Raw genomic sequence first — 9,680 nt, forward strand, 5'->3', positions numbered from 1 at the left:
TTTGGCTGGGGAGATAAAATACCGGTGTGGATGGCTCTCGAGCAGACCCTGAGGATGCTGGGCCTGGCTCTCCATGCCATCTTGTCTCTGGAGGTAGCTGGACAGTTTGTATACATGAACAGAGGGGTCTGTATAGTGTAGCTGCACTCCTGCAATCTCTGAACAAAGCCTGTTGTCTCTCCCATCGCTGTCTGCCTCTCCTGTTCCTTTGTGGATGACGTTTGTGATTGCTGACAACACTGGGTTCTCTCCTGTTTGGGGCTGATAAAATGCTCGGTGTCCTGCAGTATTCTGAGTGCCAGTTGCTTGGAGCATTCCATCTTTGGCCAGCATGTGGCAATGAGGTGCTCACCACCTGCTCCCAACTGACATTCCTATGGGGAGTCAGTACCTGAGCTGGTGTTGGGAGCAGGAAACAAAGTTATCAATGTTTCCCCTGAGGCCTCTGTACTCATGTCCTCAGAGTTTCAGAAGGTGGCTTCTCATGGAGCAGGTTGTTTCTCTGCAGAGATAATGGGCATCCCACTTAAACCTGCAAGATTAAGTTTAAGGCACCATGACATGAGTTTAGAAGTGGTGTAGAATGACTGAGAATGACAGTAGGATGACTGTGAGAGTAGTACTGGAATGAACAGTGATACCTATTTGATTGACAGCTTATGGATATCTCAATATCCTTACAGGTGTGGCCCTGGTTTTCTTCAGTGACAGCCAAGATTCTGTCCTTGAAGGGGGGTGGGGAGTTTGATGTTGGGCGCCTCCAATCCCCTTTTGCCCGATTGTCATCTGATATCTCTTGGAAAGCTGATTTGTAGTCAGACAGGCCGTTCAAAATTATGGATTTACAAAGAATGGACAATAAATGAGGCATGCTGGGAAACTGAGACAAACTTTGACCAAGTGATTATGACCAAAGTGGCCAATAAACATGTTGCAGAATCCAGACAGCTGCAGCTACAGACAGACAGTATGTACTTGACCCAGCAGATGCAGATAATACTAAACACACCTGAATTTGGGATTGAATAGATTCAACTGGAATGCCATTACCAAGACAACCAGAAACTGGAGTTGTTTACCAGACACTCTTATTTGGATGAGGCTACATGTGCCCAGCACCTCCAGGAATGGAGGCCTAAGGACAACCCTGTCATCAACATGTCCACGCCTGGTTGGGGCTGATCAATCCGGGTGATCGAGCCTGATTGACCCATTGGTGAATAGTGAAGACCCTCCCGGAAGGGTGCTGACTTTCAGGTATACAAATTGCCACAACAGCACACTCAGGGTGGTAACCTGAGACCAACCATTGTGAAGTGAAGACACCCATGAGACCATCGGGAGAAGAAGAAAGTGAGGACTGCAGATGCTGGAGATCAGTCAAGAGTGTGGTGCTGGAAAAGCACAGCAAGTCAGGCAGCATCCAAGGAGCAGGAGATTCAACATTTTGTGCACAATGTATTCTTCCTAATAGGTAATTCAACTGGTTCTAGCATATTCAGCGTTATAGAGTCACACAGCACTGAACAGACTGGTTGAATCCACTGGTGCACGCTGCCATGCTGTGCTTTTCCAGACCACACTTTTTAACTCTGAGCTATTCATCAGGATGAAGGGCTTATGCCTGAAATGTTGACTCTCCTATTCCTTGGATGCTGCCTGACTTACAGCACCACACCTTTTGAGCCCCACCATCGGGAGAAGACCAGATGACCATCACCATGTGGATGAAGGCCAAGACCTAGTGCAGTAATGTATGATCATCCAGAATTAGGTTAAAGCACAACCTAGACTTGTAGTGTAAATTGCTAGTTGATAGTGTATTTTGTTGTTACAGTATTAATTATGTCAAACAAATAAATATTATTGTTTACTATTGAGTGAACTCACAGTTCTTTTGCTGGATACAAGAATTAAAACACACCATGTGGCAGGCACAATAGACTGAGTAATCTGAAGTGGGGGAAGCATGGCTGTTAATGCTGATGCAGCTGCTAATGATATTACAGCTTTTCTGGTGATTGTCAGGAAAGTGAGGCAGAGGATTTGGAAGTATGGACAGGCCAATGCCCTAGCCGAGGTGTCTCAGCTTTGCACACATTTGTACATATCAAGGAAACCCCATCACCAGCTGACAGCCTGTTTGCATTGGTTACCAATCAGATATTTTCTAATGGGCCTGTTCAGAGAGAAAGCTGGTGGGGTTTGAACTCAGGTCTCCTGGCAGAGAGAAAGGGGTACTCCTACTGAAAGCCCAGACTAGTGATGGTTCAGGGATGCTGGTTTTTTTCTTTTTTCACCTGCAGCCGACATAATTACAGCTCACATGGGATGATGTCTTTGAAAGGTTGGTAATTGACCACTGAAAGGCCTTAACTTGTGACCATGGGCCTTCATAATTAGAATTTAATTTGGTAATTCAATGGTTCGAGCATATTCAGAATTATAGAGTCACGCAGCGCTGAACAGACTCTTTGGATCAGGTGGTGCATGCCTATAATGTTCCCAAAATAGACTAGTCCCACCTGTCTTTGCCTGCCCCATATCCCTACAAACCTTTCCTATTCATGTACTGATCTAAATGTCTTTTAAATGTTGTAACTGTAACTGTACCCACACTTTCTCTGGTAGTTCATTCTTTTACAAAAAGGTTACCCCTCTTGTCCTTTTTAAATCTTTCTCCTCTCACCTTAAAAAAAATGCCTCCTGGTTTTGAAACCCCCTCTTACAGATCCTTATCATTCACCTTATCTATGCCTGTCATGATTTTATAAACCTCAATCAGATCACCCCTCAACCTTCAAGCTCCAGTGAAAAAAGTTCCAATCTTTCCAATCTATTTTTATAACTCATACCTGTGGAGATCAATTGCTTAAAGACTTCAGGTAAGCAGGCATTGATATTGACCTGTTGCCAAACAGATAACACCGCACCCTTTTTTTCTGATTTGCATATAAGCATGGATTATGTGAAAGAACTGTGTTGTAACCTGCTATAATTATTATAACCTGCAATATTAGCTTCAATTGAAAGATTATGTTGCTTACATACGCCTCTTTCACGTAATTTTATTTTTATGCCATTCCCAGCACGCAACTGCTAGAAGGTCATCAAGCTGTGCAAGCTACATTAAAGGATTTTCACAGATTTCCCCAAACAGGATTGCAGAAAAAAAGCAGCGGACAGAGCAAATCAAAGGTTGAGCCAGAAGTAGAAATTAAAATCTTCCGAAATAACTTTGAAAAAAAATTGAGATGTTTCATTAAAATTAATTAAAACAAATGGAATAGCACAGATAAAATTTATTTTTTCAGGATGAGTTGCATTGTTCAGCAAATCATATTTTATTTATTTATTCATTTGTGGGATGTGGATGTCATTGGCTGGTCAGCATTTATTCCTGCCCCCAGTTGCCCTTGAGAAGCTGGTGGAGCTGCCATCTTGAACTGCACTGTAATGTTCTGTTTTATGTTCTAAATTTCCCAGAGGGCAGGTAAGAGTGAGCCACATTGCTGTGGCCCTGGAATCACATGTAGGCCAGACCAGGTAATGATGACAGTTTCCTTCCTTAAATGACATTAGTGAGCCAGAAGGTGTTTTCTGACGATCAGCAGTGGATTCATGGTCAGCTTTAGACTATTACATGCAGATTATTTTAACTGAATTCAAATTCCACCATCTGTCACAGCAAGATTTTAACTCAGGTCCCTAGAACATTACCTGAGTCTCTGGATTAACAGCCCAGTGATAATACTACTAGGCCATTGCCTCAAACCTTTCTGATTTCAGGGTAATGGATAGGGGGATATAGAAATCTGAATTGAAAGGAGACGGTGGCTCCATCCTGAGCCTGGTTCCATCCTTTGGTTTTGTACAAATAACGATAAGGAAACCCGTCTCTGCATTCCAAGTAATCTTCCTCCCTCTAAACTGGCTGGCTGGCTGCCTGCACTAGTTAACCAGTTGAGTAAACTGACTCTTTCTTGCCCTGCCTAGAGACGACATAATTGTAGCCTGGACAGAATGAAACATTTAAGTGGTGATTAATTAGCCACATCAGGGCGTCACCTGGCAGCAGGGCAGAATGGTTCTGACCCCTTAGTCTATAGTTAGAAATCAAATATAGTCATAGAGATGTACAGCACAGAAACAGGCCCTTCGGTCCAACTCGTCCATGTCGACCAGATATCCCAACCCAATCTAGTCCCACCTGCCAGCACTTGACTCATATCCCTCCAATCCCTTCCTATTCAGATGCCTTTTAAATGTTGCATTTGTACCAGCCTCCACCACTTCCTCTGGCAGCTCATTCTATGTATGTACCACCCTCTGTGAGAAAAAGTTGCCCCTTAGGTCTCTTTTATATCTTTCCCCTCTCACCTTAAACCTATGCCGTCCAGTTCTGGACTCCTCCACCCCAGGGAAAAGACTTTGTCGATTTACCTTATCCATGCCCCTCATGACTTTATAAACCTCTATAAGGTGACCCCTCAGCCTCCGATGCTCCAGGGAAAACAGCCCTGGCCATACAAATACATTTGTTTGTATGTTAAATTACATTTACTAAATCAAAATTCTTGATCAATATGTACTTTGGAATTCAAATTCTAGGTAACTTGATAAACACTTTAGCTTTAATTATCTTTGGGGATAAGTATAAAATGTAAATAATGTCATGCTGTTAAGCGCAATGTGCCTGGAGCATGTTTTTTCCATTTGCACCATCCATTTCTTATTATTATAACATTGAATAAAGTTTTAAAAAACAGATGAAATTTATCATAAATAATCCCTTATTGACAACAAGAATTTCAAGCCTCACCATCCTACTTTCATTATGTAGAGACAGATTGGAACAGACGTCACTAGTTTGTGATTTGAAAACGAAATCCAGTCTTTCACTTTTGTTGCAGTGCTTCATGAAACATGGAGCTGGCAATATATGCCTTGGTGCTTTCCTTCTCAGCAGTAAGTACTAATTTAATTTACTCATCATTCATTTTTACTGGTGTTTGGTGCATCTCTACAGATGTATAGTTAAAATTGATTCGATGAATTTGAAGCACTGTTTGTATGTAAATACTTGGTGCTGTTAACATATGATTTGATATACCGTATTTGTAGAAACATGTTGTGTCATGTAGGCTTCACATTTTAGTATCACTAAAACTCAAAATATTATTTGAAAAGTTAGTACCACAATGTTAAGGTGAAATACGCTTTACACAAGAAAAATGTATTCAGTTTTATAATACCCCAACATTACCTTTTGCTTGTGTTCCTTGTGATGCGTAGTAGGAAAGTACAAACACAGGACCAAGGCAGCACGTGTAACACAACATGTTTATCAAATTAAATCCCATGTCTTTTATTACAATTTTTGGAATTATATCCCACCTAGTGAAGAACGATTTACATTTCCATGTAAGTTCTCTCTTTTGCTTCACTGATACTTCCTAATAACTGCAGATTTCTAAAACAGAACTATGTATCAAAATGCTGAAAATGAAGGAAACAAAGAGCATTTTAAATGAGACCAATTTTCTTACTTTGCACTTTTGAATTTGAGTTGTGGGGAGCACAAATCCAAATATGCTCAATGCTTCAATTTTCAGATGTTTGTTTGTAAAGTTCCAAATTTTGTACATGATATATACAGCCATCAGACACAGCTTCCTACAAGCAATGCACTAACTGAAAATTATCCTTTTTCTTTACACAGACAATTTTATTTTTAGGACCTGAAAAATTCATTTTGTTTGTTTATAGCTACACTGGGAATTACATAATGTATATTCACTATTGCGCCCAAAGACCAGAGAAAACATTGTAGCAAATTCTCACTTTGAAACCCTGTTGAGTTTTTATTTGACGATATTTTGTTTCTCTATTGTACTGACGTGAAGATATTGTGAATTTTATATATCCTTTAACTGAACTTGAAGAGTTAAGAAACACTGAAACAATGTCTCATTAAACCTTGTAAAATCAACACCATTAGAAAATTATTAGAAAATGACCATTGTACCTTTCCTTTGTTTATCTTCTTCTATGCTTAGTAATGACCACTTTTTTTTTGTTCTGTGGACTAAAGAAAGTGGAAATGATATTGCTTTAAGCCAAAGAAACTGGAAAAAGATTTTGCTGTTTTAAAAACAAGTTATTGAAACTCATTGTGACTTGTACCTACACCGCTCTGTGTGTGTGTGTGTGTGTTTTTTTGCATATTGAGTATCTGTTCATTAGTTTCTCAACTGACCAATGTTGTGGGCACAGAAGGGCTCAGTATTGCAGGAATTACTTATTTGGTTCCTGGGCAAATGCCTACTGAAAGATACACAGCGAAAATCCCTACTTTCCTCTCTTGATCTCGTGTGGAGAAGTAAGAGAAAATCTCTTGGTGGCAGTTCTTACTCATCATTTTTCTATGATATGCTTTCTCCATAAATTCCCTTGTTGAAAGAAAAAGGAGGCAAACCGTCTTCAGTGACACTGAAATGATAAGTTTTCAAATAGTGAAAGAAAGATTGCAAATTGGCATACTCACAATCTTGTGTACTCATCAAAGAATTAAAAGGAATTGAAAGGAACTTAAAGAAAATAACTCATCGACATTTTAGGGCTGAATTGCTGGAATTGTGCATCTTTGTCTTTTATTCCCTGAGCATAACTCTTATCTTGTCTCTTTGTGTTTGGTTATATGTGCATAAAAATTTTAAAAGTTTAGAGTTATTAGTTTTTTCCTTGCCATTGGTTAAAAACAGCCTGATTGCAATATTTGTTGATGAAAAACAAAAAAAAGCTTAGTCTTTTAATCTAACTTAAACAGGTAAAATCAGATAATTTAAATAATTTTTCACTTTTGAGAATAATCCAGGAACAGGTGAATCTTGGTTTCCAATGCACTATCCAATGTGTTGTGACAGCTTCAAAATATTGCATCTTTTCATATTAGACTTAGTTTATTAGTTGTTAATCCCTGACAACCTAATAGCAGGAAAGGCAATGGCCTTGTACTATTATCACTGGGCCCTTGACCCAGGAAGCCTGCCCTGGCAGATAGTAGAACTTAAATTCAATAAATATCTAGAATTAAGAGTCTAGGATGATAAGGAATTGATTTTTGGAAGACCCATCTGATTCAGTAATCCCCTTTAGGGTAGGAAACTGCTGTCCTTATCTGGTCTGGCCTACATATAACTCAAGGCTCACGGCAATGTGGTTGACTCTTACCTGCCCTAGGGGCAATAAAAGCCAGCAACTTCCTCATCCTGTGAATGAATAAAAAAAAATCTGCTATCTTCCAAAGTTCAAAGATGTGCAGGTTAGGTGAATTGGCCATGGTCAATTGCCCATAGTGTTCAGGAGTGTGTAGATTAGGTGCATTAGTCAGGAGAAATGTAGATTAATAGGGCAGGGGAATGGGCCTGGGTGGGTTACTCTTCAGAGAGTCGGTGTGGACTTGTTGGGCCAAATGGCCTGTTTCCACACTGTAGTGATTCTATGAGCATGTATCTACCCTGGAATAATGACCATTATTTTTATACCTGAACCATTATTTTTATTTCAATTCTTCTTGTTGCTATCTTAAAATTTCCAGTTTGACGTGTGGTTTCCTGGACATGATGGCAAGAGAAGCAAGAAATTCCACCCTTTTTGGTTAATTTTATTTGTTTCAGTTGGTGTTCAGGGGTGGTAACAGTCACAAAATAGTGTCAGCTTCCTTCCTGTCCAATCAGCAGTGATAATGTGGACATTTTGAAAGAATCTTTCTGCCAACTGATTAATGCACCTCTCTGTAAAGCAGTATCCTCTGCCAACTCCCTGGACCTCAATTGCTATTTCTATTTGGAACTGAGTGGACTGTGCAGTGAAGAGGGGCAGATCAGTCCGATGGGTGATAAAGCTAGAGAGACTCAACAAAGTTAAGTTTGGAATTGCAGACCTGCCAACTTTCATATATAAGAATATGGGAATAGGAGAAGGCCATTCAACCTCTTGAATCTGTAACATCATTCAATAAGATCATGGCTGATCTGCGCCTAACTCCATATACCTACTTTTGGTCTATATCCGTGAATACCTTTGCTTAACAAAAATTATCTACCTCAGGTTTAATACTAACAATTGATCTAGAGGCAATGGCCATTTGTTGAAGAGAGTTCCAAACCTCTAATTCCCTTTGTGTATTAAACAATTAAGTTATGCCATGTTGAGAGTGTGTTGCTGGAAAAACACAGCAGGTCAGGCAGCATCCGAGGAACACGAACTTTGACATTTCGGGCCGGAGTGCTTCATCAGGCTACAGCCCGAAACATCGATTTTCCTGCTCCTTGGATGCTGCCTGACCTGCTGTGCTTTTCCAGCAACACACACTCAACTCAGATCTCTAGCATCTGCAGACCTCACTGTCTTCTAATTAATTTATACCCCCTAGTTTTCGAATCTCCAACCGGTGGATATAGTTTCTTTATCTATCCTATCTTTTCTTGTTATTACATTGAAGACTTTGGTTACATCCCTCCTTAATCTTCGCAATTCTAGATTAAAATGGGTCTTTTTTTTTGTTTAATCACTACACGTAACTTAACTCCTGAAGTCCAGGTATCATTCTTGTAAACTATGTTGTACTCCTCCAATACATTCTTCCTAAGATGTGGTGCCTAGATCTGCTCACAGTGAGGTCTAATCAAGCTTTTGTATACCTGCCATACAAAATTGCCATCCTTGTATTCAAGTACTCTAGGTATTAGGATAGTTTTTCATTAGCTTTTTTGATTATTATTTTTTGCACCAGTCCATGGCATTTTAAAGACTCATGTACCTGAACCTTAAAGTCTCTTTGGATATGCACTGCACTTAACTTCATATCATCTTCATACTGGTGCGGCATGGTGGCTCTGGGGTGGCATGGTGGCTCAGTGGTTGGCACTGCTGCCTCACAGTGCCAGGGACCTGTGTTCGATTCCAGCCTTGGGTGACTGTGTGGAATTTGCACATTCTCACTGTGTCTATGTGGGTTTCCTCCGAGTGCTCTTGTTTTCTTCCACAATCCAAAGCTGTGCAGGTCAGGTGAATTGGCCATGCTAAATTGCCCATTGTGTTAGGTGCATTAGTCAGAGGGAAATGGGTCTGGGTGGGTTACTCTTCGGAGGGTCGGTTGTTGGGCTGAAGGGCCTGTTTCCACACTGTAGGGAATCTAATCTAGAAAATACCCTGATCTATGCTTTTACAGTCCAAAAAGGATAACCTCACACTTGCTTGCATTTAAATCCATCTGCTATAGTTTTGTCCATTCACTTAAATTATCAATATCCTTTTGTAATTGTCTGATATCATCTACACTTTCTATGATGCCATCCACAATTATATCATAAAAGATGCCCTTTTTCAGTAGCATCATGGGATCATAGTTCTTACGACACAGAAGGAAGCTCTTTTGCCTATTTTGTATGTGTCGTCCATTAAGCATCTGTCTATTCTAATCCCATTTTCCAGCACTTGGTCTGCAGCATTGAATGCTATGGCAAGTGCTCATCTAAATGTTTTGAGTGTTTCTGCCTCTACAACCCTTTTAGGTAGTGAATTCCAGACACAGTTTTATTCCCCCCTAAGTCTGTTTAAACCTCCTGCCGCTAACTTAAAACTTTGATCCTTGGTTACTGAATACTCTAATAAGG

This window comes from Hemiscyllium ocellatum, chromosome 15 (assembly GCF_020745735.1).
Source record: "Hemiscyllium ocellatum isolate sHemOce1 chromosome 15, sHemOce1.pat.X.cur, whole genome shotgun sequence".
Taxonomy (NCBI): Eukaryota; Metazoa; Chordata; class Chondrichthyes; order Orectolobiformes; family Hemiscylliidae; genus Hemiscyllium; species Hemiscyllium ocellatum.